The sequence below is a fragment of the Equus przewalskii genome, unplaced genomic scaffold (genome assembly GCF_037783145.1).
Source record: "Equus przewalskii isolate Varuska unplaced genomic scaffold, EquPr2 ChrUn-13, whole genome shotgun sequence".
In the NCBI taxonomy this organism is placed as follows: domain Eukaryota; kingdom Metazoa; phylum Chordata; class Mammalia; order Perissodactyla; family Equidae; genus Equus; species Equus przewalskii.
In genome coordinates, this window is record NW_027228750.1 from 11,086,447 (window position 1) to 11,101,764 (window position 15,318).

General features: G+C 41.2%; 1 long non-coding RNA gene across 2 annotated transcripts in view; it reads left to right on the forward strand.

Annotated features, from left to right (window-relative positions):
* The window catches only part of LOC139081640 (uncharacterized), a 55,832-nt gene extending 40,968 nt beyond the window's left edge, over positions 1-14,864 (forward strand). For both annotated transcript variants that reach the window (XR_011536794.1, XR_011536793.1), the window contains 3 exons: positions 8,968-9,426; positions 13,610-13,697; positions 14,461-14,864. This is a non-coding gene — a long non-coding RNA (uncharacterized lncRNA). The remainder of the gene's footprint in view (positions 1-8,967; positions 9,427-13,609; positions 13,698-14,460) is intronic.
* Positions 14,865-15,318: the final 454 nt, after the last annotated feature.

Below are 15,318 nucleotides of genomic sequence, written 5' to 3' on the forward strand. Positions count from 1 at the left end.
CTACTCATTATGGCTGTCTAATGATGACAACATGATCATTTGTCTAGTAATTACAAAGCACTTTCATTTTACAGCCTCTATTAATGTTCCCAATAACCCTGTGGAATAAATACCATTTCCTCTATTTTATAGATGAAGAACCTGAGGTTTAGAAAGGTTAATGACTTATTACATGATGCTCAGCTACTAAGGGGTAGAGTTGGGATACAAAGCTGGGACTTCTGATTTCAAGTCTAATACTAGTTCCATCTTTCCAATGGTTTTCAAGCTGTTCACTCAAAGGTGCAGGTTTGGGGAAGTATCTCAGGGGCAAGGGAAGCTAAGCCAGTGGAGCTCAGACCTCCAATTCACTCAAAGCACCTCTATTTTTTTTCTGTTTTATATTTATAGGATTCCATGCTAAATTTGGCTTAGAACAAAATGTTTCCAGTGCTAAAAAACAAAGTTCGTGAGCCAGAACACTGTACCATATGTGTTGAAAATGAGACCCTTTATCAGTCACCTGCTTAGTACTCAGAGGTTTCTCCACTCTTGGTTCCGACAATCCCAGCTCAAAATCCTCTCTCCCAGAGAGGCTGGCTGCACATCCTCTTTCTGTTCTCAGTCCAGTGAGCCACATTCTGCTTTGGTGGATCTTTCACAAGAGAAGTGTTCTGTGGGCCAAGGTAGTCGACACCAAACCAGGTGGTGTTCAGCTCAGATAGAGGCTCCATTCCTTTTCTTAGAAGAAATGAATCACATGTTCCAACTTGCCTCATAAAAAGAAAAAGACTAGTTTCCATTTTAATCAGATGAAATAATTACATGTCACACATCTTCTAAGCAGTTTAGTATTTGCTCTAACTGTCATGCTGACATTAGCATTCAAAGATGCTGCTTGCACTGTGTACAGATGTTGGGTTTGTAGACTGCCATGTTCCTTGTGGCCACAAGATGTCAGGCAAATATGGTCATGGGATGTAGGTGCAGGAAGGTGCCTTGGCTCCTGAAAATGCCATTGATGAGTTCATTAGCTGATTAAAATCCTTCCAATAAGCTTGTTGGAAGAGTCTAGGGAAAGTCTATGAAACGTGTCATATTGTTATCCTGTTGATGGAGGTACTGAACACCACTAGCTGATAATCAGATTAAGGTGAACAAATATTGATTGTACATGCTAGCACGATTAAATCTTGAATAATTAAAGGCCACTGAGTTTCCTAGTTTCTCTAGCCTGTGTTACCATGAGCAACACGTGCTGTATTTATGGAGTACCATGAATGAACATGACTATAGGAAAGAAGTAGGATCAGTTAGAGAAGCAATCTCCTTTGAAAGCTTCTGTTTGAAAATCTGATGAAATAAGGAAGTGAGTTTTAAGTTAACAACAATCATACAATTGTGGGACATTTTATAAACTGAAATATATTTAATTAAATGAAGCCGTATGTCTAAACACATGCATACATCTAATGTAGATTTGTTTACTCAGTGATTTGAATAATAGGTGTTGTTAATTAACAGCCTCTCTGACACCCCACACTCCCAATTTTTTTAGTCTCCTGAGTGACTTCCTATAGCAACTTTCTTGGGATCTGACTAAAGGAAGCAATAATGACAAGCAAAAGTCGGGACCAATCAATGGTGGATATTGAGTTCCGACAGAGGACCAGGTGCTGGTGAGGATGCAGAAGACCTGGAGGGCATGGTCTCCCTTCCTTCATTCCTTCTTCACTTCCTTCCTCCCTCCCTCCCTTCCTTCCTTCCTTCTCACTTATCTCCTTTCTCTGGTTTTCTGTCTTATGCTTCTTAATTTTTCAAACGCTCCTTACTGCTAAGCTATAAGATAGGGGGATGCACCTTTGCTGATTTACCTTTGAGAACATATTGGCCTCCTGCTACAAGCTAAACTTTGACCTGAGAAGATTCAAAGATAAATTTAAAAATGGTTCTCATCTTTCTGTCTTTCTGATGGAAGAGTATGGTCATGGAATAGACAAGCCAAAAATCAAATTACAGCAGTCTGGTGTTGGTGATGTAATCATGTCAATGTACTCTGGGTTGCACAGGCAAAGAATGATTAATTCTGCCTGGTCCTGAGGGCATCGTGGTCCTTCACAAAAATGGTGAGCCGGAGCTTACCAAGTGAACAGAGATGGGGCAGCCTGAAGAATTAGAACATGTGAAGGCCAGTGTGTTAGGGTACAGGCTAAGTGCTGGAACAAAGTACGGTGACTACAGTATGGTGACTTGAAAGAAGTCATGTCTCTCACATAACAGGCAAGGTGGGCAGGCAATCTGGTGGGGCAGCTTTGCTCTACCACGTCATTCAGGGACCAAGATCATGCCCATGTGTAGCTCCACAATCTTCTCAGATTGGTAGAGTATCAGCTGCCTTGCTACTAAGAGCAAGTTCCAGTCGTTGGAAGGCTAGAGAGAAGAGGGCCAGGGCAGGCTAGTTCATTTTAGTCAAGTGAGGCAGAAGTGGCACACTTCTCTTCCTCCTACTTTTCAATGGCTTTGAGAATAGATACATGGCCACATCTAGCTGTGGGGGGTAGGGAGATCCGGGGGAGGGAAACGTATTTTCAATAAGGTGAAAAAGTGAAGAACAAGCCATAGGTAACAACTAGCAGCCTGCCATAGCAAAGGAGTATGAGAGGGAATGCTGTGCTGCAGAATTTGTCCACGGTGGAGTGTAGCTGGATCGTGGCTGGTGTGGCTGGCAATGTGTCTGGTGGGGCCAGGACGTTGAGGATTTTGAATGCTACGTTACTGAAAAAATTTTAATGTGGTCAACATGCTGAGCTTTGTGTTGGGGGTTGATCACTCTTTTCCCTGGTGGCTGAGAGATCATTTGGTGTGGTTAGACGGGAGGCAGGCAGTCATGCAGGCCCAGGTGAGGGATGATGAGGGCTTCACTCAGGGGTGGGGGAGGGCTGAAGGTGAGGGTAGAGTAGATTTAAGAGACATTTCAGCAAGAATTTGAATTGAAACTGGCTGATGTTTCTACCAGCCACCGCAGTTGAAAAGTGCTAACAAACCATACTGACAGTGTTTCCATTATAGCAAAGCTTCTTCCACAGAGAACAGTCCCACCGCTCCCCCTCAGCGTTTACTAAATATGCACACTCTGGAAGTCAAAGCAGCATAGTGGGTCTTTACGGTTCACGAAGTTGGGTCTACATTCACTACTCATGTAATTCTCATGACAAGCTTGTGGGTTCAGAACCCTGAATGTGTTAGTACACTGAGATTGTATCTGCCACCCAGGGACTGAGGCATATAAACCAAGTTCACAGAGACTAACATAGATAACCCAGAACACCAATTTATTCATCCCTAGTGAGCAATGCAACTGGCAAGCAGACAGATGTCAAGTTGACCAGCTTTCATGGGAAGTCACATTGTTAGAAGATTGCTTTAGGGGTGGGATAGAACAGGGGAATTACGTCTTTGAGTATTAAATGGTGTTACGGTCTGATGGGTTGGTGTGTTCATCTCCCAGGTGGGATCATGGCTATCAGGGGAAGTAACTTCTTAGTAACTGATTAGGCATCTTTCCCCGGACATTTCCAAACTTGGAAACTCTGGAGTTTCCATCACCATATCCACACTATGGGACACGTATAATTACACTGCACACTTGGAGATTCTGATAAGAATAGTGTCCGTCAGCCCCGACTTGGGAACTAAGGGGAGTATATTTTATTCTGGAAATGTGCCAGAAGAGATCAAAGACTGATCTTCTACATTAGAAATTAGCAAGCTTTTTCTATGAAAAAGTAAATATTTTAGGTATTGTGGCCATATGACTTCTGTCATAACTACTCAACTCTGTAATTTTAGCACAAGAACAGCCATAGACAACATGTAAACAAATGTTCCAATAAGATTTTATTTACAAAAATTGGCAACAAGCTGGATTTGGTCCATGGGCCATAGTTGGCTGACCTCTCTGCCTGTCCTAAATTATCTCTTTGTTCACAAAATTTTTCTCCAAAGAGGATTCAATTCTACTGATTTTTTTCTACAAACTAAATCTTAATTGTGTTCAAGTTGACCCTTCCTGAGTTTGCACCCAGACCAACCTAGTTGGAATTTGAGACGTTTCTAAAGCTACAAGTCACAGAAAATCTCTTGGTTTACTTTCAGAGATGCTTGTCACATCCATCGTGTAGAAATCCACTACTTGAGTTCTCAGAAGCCAATCTTATTTTTCTCCAAGTTCCAGAGTAGCAACTCACTTTGTGTCTATTATAAAACCCATTTTAAAGATGAGCAATCCAAGTTAAAGTGATGCTAGTAAATGGCAGAGCAGAGATTGGATGCCAAATCATCACACTCCAGGTCCAGCATCCTTTCCACCCTGTCACATTTTCCTGGGCTTATTCTAACTCTGTAATTACATATAAAATTTAGACAAGAAGGTAAATCTATTTAGCTTAGTGTAATGGCAACAGGGAAATGTGGTAATATGGGTATGGTAGAAAATTATTAGGATTTGGAGGCTATAAAAAAAAAAACTAAACTGAACTGTAAACCCAAGTTCACTGCCTAATATCCTCTTTAAATCTAGAGCAAATATGGCCTTTCTGGAACAAAGAAAAGAGGTGATTTTGTCATGGAAACTGAAGCAGGTTTATGTGACTGTGTGTTTGGATTTAATTTCTACACTTCATTAGGGACACGGTAGTGAACAATGTCTGCTTCCCACTGTACTGATGAGGAGACATGTGACCAGAAATACCTTTCAGACATCAGGGCTGGCCCCATGGCTGAGTGGTTAAGGTTGTGTGCTCTGCTTCAGGGGCCGGGGTTCGCCAGTTCAGATCCTGGGCACGGACCTACACACTGCTCATCAGGCCATGCTGTAGCGATGTCCCATGTAGAAGAACCAGAAGGTGAGCTAGAAGGAGGACCTACAACTAGGATGTACGACTATGTACTGGGGCTTTGGAGAGAAAAAATATATATATCCTTCAGAAATCTGTGAGTGGCTTCTGGGTGCTGCCAGGTTTGCAGACGAAATTCAGGAAAATGTTGATTCTAATGCCCCTCATTGTTACGGCAATTGTATTATAAATCGGGGGTCTTTCTTACGGCTAATGGCATTCGTCTGAAATCCTTCCTGACCCTGAACCCCACCCTATAGGCATCAACCATTCCATCTTCTCTGTAATTCTTGCTCTGATAAGACTTATAACACTTGATGAGCTTATCCATTTATAAGTCTCTTTCTCTGTCTCTTATGAGGCAACAATTAGGTTGAAGCTTTCTGCCTAGCACAGGGTCTGGGCCTTAATAGTCACTCTATAAATACTTGATAAGAGAAAGAAAGCATCCCAATGCAACATATTTTTCACCTTTGCTTTTTATATAAACTCTCCAAATAATGAGTATGTAGCAAGACTTGCCTCTTCTTTCCCATCTCCCACTTGATTCCATTCCATGTTCATACCTGGTGGGAAGCACACCTTTGCATTGAGTCTTGCCACATGACAAGCAATGTTTTAAGTGTTTTGCACATCTCACTCCTTTAACCTTCTCAATACTGCTCTAGACCCTATGGTGTGCCAGCTTTAAAATTAGCTTGGGTTTGGATTCTGCATTCTTTACTACTTAGCTGTGTGACTTCCTGTGTGACTCTCCGTGTCTCGCCTTCCTATTCTATGAAATCATCAGAAGAGTGATGGTACTCAACTCACAGGTTTCATGAACTTTAAATGAGATAGTACATGGAAGATGCTTAGCACATGCCTGGCACAGACTCAGAGCTCCATAGATTTTAGCTCTTAATATTATGCTTGAGAAATGATAGATATTAGCAAATGAGAATCTGTTTGTTTCAGATATTTTATGCTGAAGAATATAATTATCTAGCTAGCATCCTCCACTTCTGTAAATGGAGCCAGGAACACATCCCATAGACCACAGCCTTGTACCAACTATATGGAGTCAGGACCTTGAGGGGTAGAGAGACCTAAAAGAAAAACGAGGGAGAGAAAAAGGCAGGGCCTCCCTGTGAGCCCAAGGAGAGCAATAAAGATACTGTTTGCACCATTCTCTGGCCCCCCAGCATGTTCGTGATCAGCTAAGAGTAAGATTGGATTCTCTCTGGTATGGATTGTGTGGGCTTCCAGACATTGTGCAACATAATGGCACAAGATTACAAATGTCTTACTTAGCTGGCTAAGCAGTTGATCAATAGTTACTTATTGTGTGCCTAGCAAAGCACCATCCTGAAAGCCTATGTCCCCTCCCTTAAAAATGGTCACACATAAGCTTTGTTATAATGCTAACAAAGGTGGGCTAGGAAGCGATTTCCAGGCAGTTCAAGAAGGGATGGGTTCCTGCCAGAAGTGACTCCAAGGTGTAGTCATGGGCATGAGGCAGACTGTGGAGAGGAAATGATGACAAGGCTAAGACATTTCACCGCCCAGAGGTCTTCTGACACATACCATTCAAATGGAAATGAAAACCATGACAAATTAAAGAAAATTAAAGGTTCTTCTCATTCCTTCCCTCTGCAAGATATGTTCTGTGGTGTATGGCCCAGTCAAACAGATCAGAGAGGTCAGCACTTTCCGCTTCCAAATATACATCAGAGTCATGTTAAGGAGGAAGCATGGTAAGCGCTTTTAGAGCCTGAACCACACTGCCCAGGCTCTGCGAGGAGACGGGTTAGCAACCCCACCCTTATGGTGGGGGCTTCCTACTCCATCTCTGTGCAGCTCCTTTCATCTCTACTCCTTCCAGCTCCAGTTCTTGTCAAACCTACGCTGCTTTCCTAGCCTGTATCTTCCAAGTGGAAAAATCACCTTCAATATCTTATGTGGGTATTGTCAGGAGGAAGCGCACTTCCCTCCTGGCTGTATAGTTGTCTGTTACAATACGTTATAAATCAATTATATTTCTACAAGAGGAAAGAAGACAGAAACAGGAAGGGAGAGGACAAGGCTTATCAGATGGAGTGCACGCCTGTTAGGAGAACCTGCACTGGAATGTTAACATGGATTAAACAGGAAAACCTGCTGCTGGCAAGGAAAGCTCAGGTGTCACCAGCTTTGACTGGGTGCTGAGGTGGCGTCTGCTGGGTGACTGCCTGGAGGTTGAAGGTGCACGCTGTCTCTGGCAGGGCAGGGACAAGCTCCAAGTGGTGCAACGCCCATGCTGCTTTGACAACGCATGCAGTTCTGGGGGAAATGGCTCCTGCAGGAGACAGTGCAGGATTAAGGGAACCCGGGATCCCATTGGGAATTATTTCCATGAGGGAAAGAACAGAGCAAAAGATATTTAAGTAACTCTGATAATGATAAAAGGTAACAGATTGAAAGACCGAAGTCCTCCCAAGAACCTCAGTATAGGAGCAATATCTACTGTGCATCCATCTTAACTCCTGCCTTCCATCTAAGGAAGTGTTCACTCATTCATTCATTCATTCAACACTTCCTATGTGCCCCTTGGGATATATCTTTGAAAGATAGGCAAAGGACAGATGATAAATAATAAACATATTAAATAAGTAAAGTTGATACTTTAGGAGATGATAAGTATTATGGCAAAAGACAGAAAAAATAAAGTAAGGGGACTGGTGGGGGTGGGGGTAGTTGACATTTTAAGTACAATGGACAGGGTGAGTCTTATGGGAAAGGATGCATTTAAGCGAGAACTGAAAGCTGTATAGAAACAGCCATGAGGCTATCTGGGAAAAGAGGGCTCCAGGCAGAGGAAACAGGTAGAGCCAAGGCAGGAGTGGGCCTTGCTGCTCTGAGGACCACAAGGGGGCTCTGTGCTGGAGCAGAGAGTGGAGTTGGGGGTGGGGCAGAAGACTGAGGGCCTCGTGGCATCTTGCCTCAAGCCCATTATGAGAACTTTGGTTTTTATGCTGATGGCATAAGGAGGGAATGGCAGCAGTTGTCCCTGAGAAAATGCTCTCTTTCCATCTGACATAGGACTTCTGAGATGCCAGCAAATCAAAGCTCTTGCTGCTACCGCAGTAGAGGACTTAGTATGCTATAGAGATCAAGGTGTGTGTGAGCTGAAAGCGGTCAAGTATCTTTAAGCAGGCTCAGAAAATTCCCTATAATGCAACAGCTTCTAAGTGTTCAACTCCAAATGGGATTTTCTTCTGCCTTGCAATTTTTTCCTTATATTTGTCCTAGAAATGAGTGGTGTAAAGAATAGTGAATTAGGAGAGAAGTCATGGCTCTGCCAACTCTGTCATGTTGGCTAGCCTTAGACTTGTCTTTTCCTTATATGTTAATGAGAATGATGGAACCCTACCCAGTTTACCTCACAGGGTGGGTGGATGTGAATATCACACAAGATAAGCTTGTAGAGGGGGAAGAGAGCGGGAAGTGGTATCTGAGCCCCTCACTGCTCCAGCTCCATTCTGGGAGCTTGATGTGGTTTATTTCTTCCAGTACAAGAAAACCTGTCGAATACTGAAAGATAAAATACAAAAATAGGTTTTTTTCTTTAAGTTGATGAAAATAATTGGGGTATCACTCTGAAGAGGGTTCTTTTTGTGTGATTTTGAGACTAGGGTCTAACCTAGGAATCCCAGGATTAAGATGAAAACAAGTAACTTCTTGTGTATTTTTACTAGAATGGAAATGGTGATTATATCCTAAAGAGTTAGCTCCTTAAAGATAAGGTCTTCTTTTTATTGACCTATTCATGCCTAATAACAGTGCCTTTATGAGATAATGAATAAATACGAATTGATAGAGAAATAATGAACACACAATAAATGAATAAAGAATGGTTGGATAGATGGATGGATGAACTAATGTTCATGATTCTCCATGGGTCTTAGTTTTTTGTTTGTTTGTTTGTTTTACATGACTTTGTCACTTAAGGAGGCCTCTCTGACTCGGGAAATTTTTTTTTACTTAAAGAATGAGAATTATAAAAATAAGTTCTAAATACACGGAAAAATGTACAGGAGATATTATAGCATCTGCTCCACTGATTTCATTCTAGGCAACACTGAAAATTGGACTTCAAGTTGAACTGAAGATGTGGCCAATGCTTTTCTCCCTCAGTGAAGTTCATCTTTTGAAGCCGTGATGAGAATGTGAAAGGCAGCACCTGGGTCCATTTCTACATGTGCAGAATGCTAGGAAATTTCCCCTATGTACCGCCTTCTTGCCTTCACTTCTTCCTCTTCAGCCTTTTTCTCCTCTTCCTTTAATTATTGAAATATGGTACTCTTTACTATAATAGCTGCCCCTTCCACAATACATCACCTTATTTTGCTTTTCCTGAAGACTCCCAGGTATCTGTCTGTTTGACCTGTTTCTTGCCCTGACCCCTGTCTCTTGCTCTGCTCCACTACAATTCCTCTCCATTCTTTATTCTCGTGTTCAGTTTTGCATGTTTAATCTCTTCCACTCCTTTCAGGTATCTCTCATAAAGGAGTTTCTGTTGGCTCACAACTTAGTAAGTTTTTATTTCAAGTGTGTGTGTTTTCTGTCTCCTTTTATTTTTAATTCTTAATGAGGAAGCTTTAATGTATTTTAGTAGATGATTGAGGAAAAAAGCCAGTCTAACCATCTCTGAGAAAAGGGTCAATATTATAAGTTTTTGAATTTACCCTATAAACTAAAAAGTAAGGCTTGTGTGGGTCTGAATGTGAAGAAAGCTTGGGGCTATATTTTTGAGACAACCTGGAATGAAAATGGGCCTCATTTTTGATGTTCCAATTAAATCAGGGGAGAATTATTGAGCTTTTCAGGCTCCTCTGAAGATCCTCTGTGTGCAGTCACACTCCTGGCCTGGGGTGGGAGGTGGGCAGTTAACCAGAGATGGTACCTGAGTAACGTGCATACTTGCTTATAATGACGAGTACCCTGAAGCATTATCAGTGATGAGCATTTTGATCTGTTTAAATCTTTGGGAACTTGAGAGCTGGAGATGAAGAAAAAATAAGTGAATCTGTTTCCAGACCAACCTACTTTCAGCCAAAGTCACATCTCAATCTTTTGTCATTTTCTTCCATCGTGTGGTTTTGCTTCCTCATTTAAGCTATCATTTCCAAAGACAGAAATGAACACCAAGTTAGGAAAGGTAGAATCGCATGGCCTCTGTGCATAATCCCTGGATTATGGTCCCAGGTGAGGGTAGAGTAGCTACACCAGAGAGGATGTGATGGATCCATTTGTTGCTTCAGTGAAACCAGAAGCGATGGAGAATATCCAGTGTAAGAGAGCTCTTATCCTTTGAGTATCTTGCTCCTATTTCCTTCTATTATCCTAGAGAGAGAATTCACAATTTCATAGCTGTATCCAAAAAAAAAGCGTAACAACCAACAGGTGAATGTGGGAAGTAAAGCACACAGGCATTTTGACCAAAAATGAGAAAGAAAATTTTAAAAACCAGGCAAATAAAGGACTAAGGGATGGAATAAAATATGTATAGTAGCTGTAGTTGTTTCTGGATAGGGGGCTCTTGGGAGACTTTTTATCTTTTAGTTCATCAGTATTTTCTCCAGTATTTTTTAAAAAACTATGTAATTGTGTAATTAAAAATAGTAAATTTTTTTTAAAAAAAGGAATGCAGTAAAAATTGTTGAAGTATCACTAACTTCTTACTAATGTCCAAGTGACTCCAGCAGTCTTAATCATTTGGAACAACACCTTTGTAACACATAGATGAGATTGAAGAATGCAGTTGCATGTTCTGATGCTAAGTGCATTGACTTTAGGGTAATCTGTGCAATTCTAAGACAGCTTGATTTATGAACTAATTAATGGTACACAACAAAAATACTTATAGAAACTTACTCTACCCTCAGCCTGAAAACCTCCAAACAACAGGAAAATGGGTTTTGCATGTTAGAAAATTAAATTCAATATATATTTATGAGGCCATTCAAAATGTGGAGTCCTTTCCTACTAAGTCCCGAGTAAGCAGAAAAGTCCATGTATCAAAACCTAATTGTGCCAGAGTCTAAGGCTTAGGGAATAAATTAAGTCTTAAGCTACAAAAGACATTGGACATTAATTCTAGATCTTATTATAGCTCTGATGATATGGGCATTAATAAATCCAACAGGAAGCAAGAAAAAGGCAAAACGACAAATAAGACATACCTATTGGTTTTCTTTGGCAAAATGTTGATTGTTGATAATTCATTTAAAGTTACGCAGACATTTCTGTGCGCTAGGGTCGTTGTTCCACCAGCTTGTTAATAGGGACTGAATAGAGTGTTGGATATTTCATAGATTTTTGGTGTCCACTTCTCGTTTCTGAGGTAGAGAGGGAGTCGAAAGGATTTAATACTATGTAAAACATTCAACATTCATCCCACAAACATTTACTGAGCACTTTGTATGATAAAGTGGTCTTGTAGGCTGTGGGTAAAATTTGATTGGCATTCAGAAGAAGGAGACAATATTTCAGGCTGGAAAGAGAATTGTCTTCAGAACTGGCCTTTGAAATATCTCTAGGACTTAAAAATACAAAAATGTGGTTTGGAAGGCTTGCAGGATAAAGAAGCAATATGCAAAGGCACAAAGGTGGGAAAATATGGGGCATGTAGTGGAAATAGTAAGGAACTTAATTGTGTGACACAGTAAGTTTCATGCAGGCACATAATGAAGATAACACTGGAAAGGTCATCGGAGCCAGATTATGGTTAAGCCAAAAAACTTGGACTTTATTTGGTCGACATGCTGTTATTGAACGAATTTTTATTGAGCACCAATTAGGCGCGTGGCCCTATGAATAGATATGCTACTTATTCTCAAGGAGATTGCAGTTTTCTGGGGGTAATATCGCCATGCAAAAAGCAATTTCAGTTCAAAATGAAAAATGTATGGTAATACAATAAATGCAGGGTCTCTGCAGATGCATTACCAGGGCATCTAATATATTCTTGAAGGGTCAGAAAAAGTTTATTGGATAGATGACCTTAACTCTGAGGTCTGAGAATTTAAACAAGAAAATATGGAACAAAGTCATCTTGTGTTTGAAAAAACTGGAATCATCTCAGGAAGGCTGGAACTTAGATTGTGAAAGGAAGATGAGAGTAGCTGAAGAAGAGCTTAGGTAGATAAGCAGGGAACAGACCATGAAAACGTTTGCAAGCTGTGGCAAACCTTTCTACTCACTGAAGTCTTGTTGCCCTCTTTATCTGGGCACATGGGGGACTATACTGCTATACTCCTTGAAATTAACCACAGCCATGTGATTTCCTTTGGTTAATAGAATGCATGTGGGAAGAAACATTTAATTATTGATGTTCAACTCTATGTCTAGTTCTGCTGTCAAGAAATTATAAAAACGTGTTGACATGGAAAAACAACATGGAGCCATCATGTGGAGGATGGTTTCCTTAGACAGTTATTTGAACCCATAGCAGACTTTGTGCGAATGAGAAATAAGGGCATTATTTTAAGGCAGTGAGTCATTCTGGATTGTATATTATTTTGGCAAATCCTAGCCTGTCCTCATTGATGCACAGGTCATAGTTAAGAGTATGGATTTTATTATGAGGTCGGTGAAGACTAATTGGAATGTTTTGGTTTTTTTTTAATAGTAGGGCAGTGGCACATGTGCTCAGAGCTTAAATTTGTTTAGTCCTCATTTCTCTCAATGTCTCTACAGCATTTAGTACCCTTTCCTTCAAGAAAGTCTGTTCTTTTTTAGCTTCTGTGACACAGCAATACACCTTCCTATGCTCATTTTCTGTCCTCTCTTCCTTTCCTGCCCCCTAAATACATTATGGAGCTTCTGTTCTCAGCTCTCTTTTCTGGATAGTCACTTTCTTCACTTCAACTACCACCTAGAATTAGGTGATTCCCAAGCCCTGAATGCTGTCTTGATTTCTTCAGTTGCAATTGGCTCATGGACTGAATTCTTCTTTCCTTCCCAACTCATTTCTCCTACCATATTTCTTATTTCTATTAAAGGCAACTTAGTTCGTCTAGTACATTAGTCTGGAAAACTTAGTCATGCTAGACTCTCCCCATAGTTTTCACAGCTAGTCATTCAACAAATCTTGTAGATTCAGTCATAATAATATTTCTCCTATATGTCATCTTTCTTCTAGTCCACTGCCAGTATCCTAATTCTCACTCTCATTAACTCTTGCCTTGATTATTGAACATATCTTTCCACTTTCCTATAAACTGAAATGAGACTGGTCTTTCAAAATTTCAGCCTCTAAAAGCACTCAACATGCTTCCTCCTTAATGTGACTCCGATGTATATTTGGAAGAACTTGCAGAATATTTAATTCCAGTTGATGTCTATATTTTGAGGTGATGTTGGCCAAGGCAGCATCTGAGGATGCATGGAATTTATCTCAGGAACATGTTTAGGGCCTGGCCTGGCTGAGGAGAAGGTAGGTCCTTGCCCTGTCATAATAGGGTGAGCACAGGGAAGGCACCATGTGCTATTTCCAGTCTTATGATTAGACTCGAGGAGCAAAGGGACCAATTTCCCTTACCTCCCCAGCCCTACCTGTGGGCACCAACAGGCAGTGCCTGACCACTGCAGGGCAAGGAGGAGCCCCTATACTGCTGTGGGATGATGGCTACACTTCCCCAAAATTAAGTCTTTAAGTCAATATCTATGCCTTCAGAATGTGAATGCATTTTCCCACCATACTATTTGTCCAGGGTTGGGCCAAAAGGCAAGAAATGAGATTTCACCAATGAAGATTTCAGGAGCACCCACTATCTATGAAGTACATCATTCTTCTGAAAGGTAAAGGTATTTTTTTTATCCCACAAATTCTTGGCAGCCATGGCTGCAGGGGGTGAGGCTGAGCCCTGACTAGAGAATGCAGCTGCAATGATGCCTCTGTACACACTGGCCTCTCTGAACCTGCTCTGTTCTTAGGCAATTTAGGGAAACGGAAGCAGCTAACTAGTTGCCAGAGCTGGAGCACACCCTGTGACTTTCTAGGTCATTACTCCTGTGATAAATTGTTGCATTTAAGGGTTTCATCGGAATGTGTCCTCTTCATTAAAAGAGATATTACTAGGAGGATGTCATTATAGGGCCTCAGGAACAATAGATTCAAAGCCAGGTTTTTAGCCAAGTAAATCCTTGGTCCTACTTCTGCTGGGCATATATGACTAACTTTAGTTATTTTTACATAGCATGTGTCTATATCACCTTATAGCAGGGTACATCAAGTTGTGCCCTAAATATCACAAACGGCTTCCCAGAGAAACTCAGTAAGTACGTCTTAGGAGTCAGACTTGCTGACAAGGAGAGACACATATGACTTAGCGAAGAGCTAAAAGTCTGTGTGAGGACTGAACATGCTGCTCAGAATCCTAATTGTAGGCTTAAACCTGGCTCTCTCACACGGGGAGAGTTTACTTGACCAAGAAAAGGAATGTTGTCTTGGAGAAGCAGGAGGCTTCTCTGGGAACCTTAACTACTCAGATTATAGGTCCAGATCTTTAGTGGAAAAACAGGTGTATAGGGACTTGCGTTTTTCTTTTTCTTTTCTTTTCAGGGACAGCTTATCTCATTGACCATTCACGACATCAGGCCACACAGAAAGCACATCTATTTGTTCACAAATATTTTCTGGTCTCCTCGAATGCCCTGGATGCTGTTCTGAGCACTGGAGATGGAATAGACAAGGAAACAAAGACCCTGATCTCAGGAAGTTTAAATTCCACTAGGGGAGTCAATGTAGCTAAATGAGCATACGTATGTAAACTTGTGTACACAGGCAGTGCTGAGTGACGCGAAGAAAAAGAAATCAGGGAAGAATAGAGTGAAAGGGGTGCAGTTTGGTCAAAATTCTCTTTGAGGAGATGACATCTGAGCAGGGACCTCAGTGAAGTGAGGCATAAATTGTATGGAAAACTAGGAGAAAAGTGTTCCAAGGCAAATAAAACATCAGATACAAAAGTCCTGAGATATGAATATTTGTGTATTTAAGGAACAAATACAGAGTCTAGAGAGAGAGCAGAATGAGTGCAGGGGGCAGTGGCGGGGATGAAGAGAGTTTTTCACAGCACTTATCATCCATGAGATATGGAATTTTTGGGGTTTTGCTGTTGTTCCTTGCCAGTCTCTCGTCTGTGGCAGCAGGGACTGTGTTATCTTCACCTCTGTACCTCCTGTGGTGGTAACCATGCCTGACACATAGTAAGTCTAAAACAGGCTTTGGAGTCAGAAAGTCTTTATTGCAAATCCCACTCCACTACTTAATATCTGTACATTCTGGGCAAAGCATTTAAACTCCTTAAGCATCAGTTTTCATATTTGAATTGATACTAAGAAGCCCAAACAGGAAGGTTGTCAGATGGAGGAAATTCAATACACCATGTAAAGCCCTTAGGCCAGAGCCTGTTGATGGTAA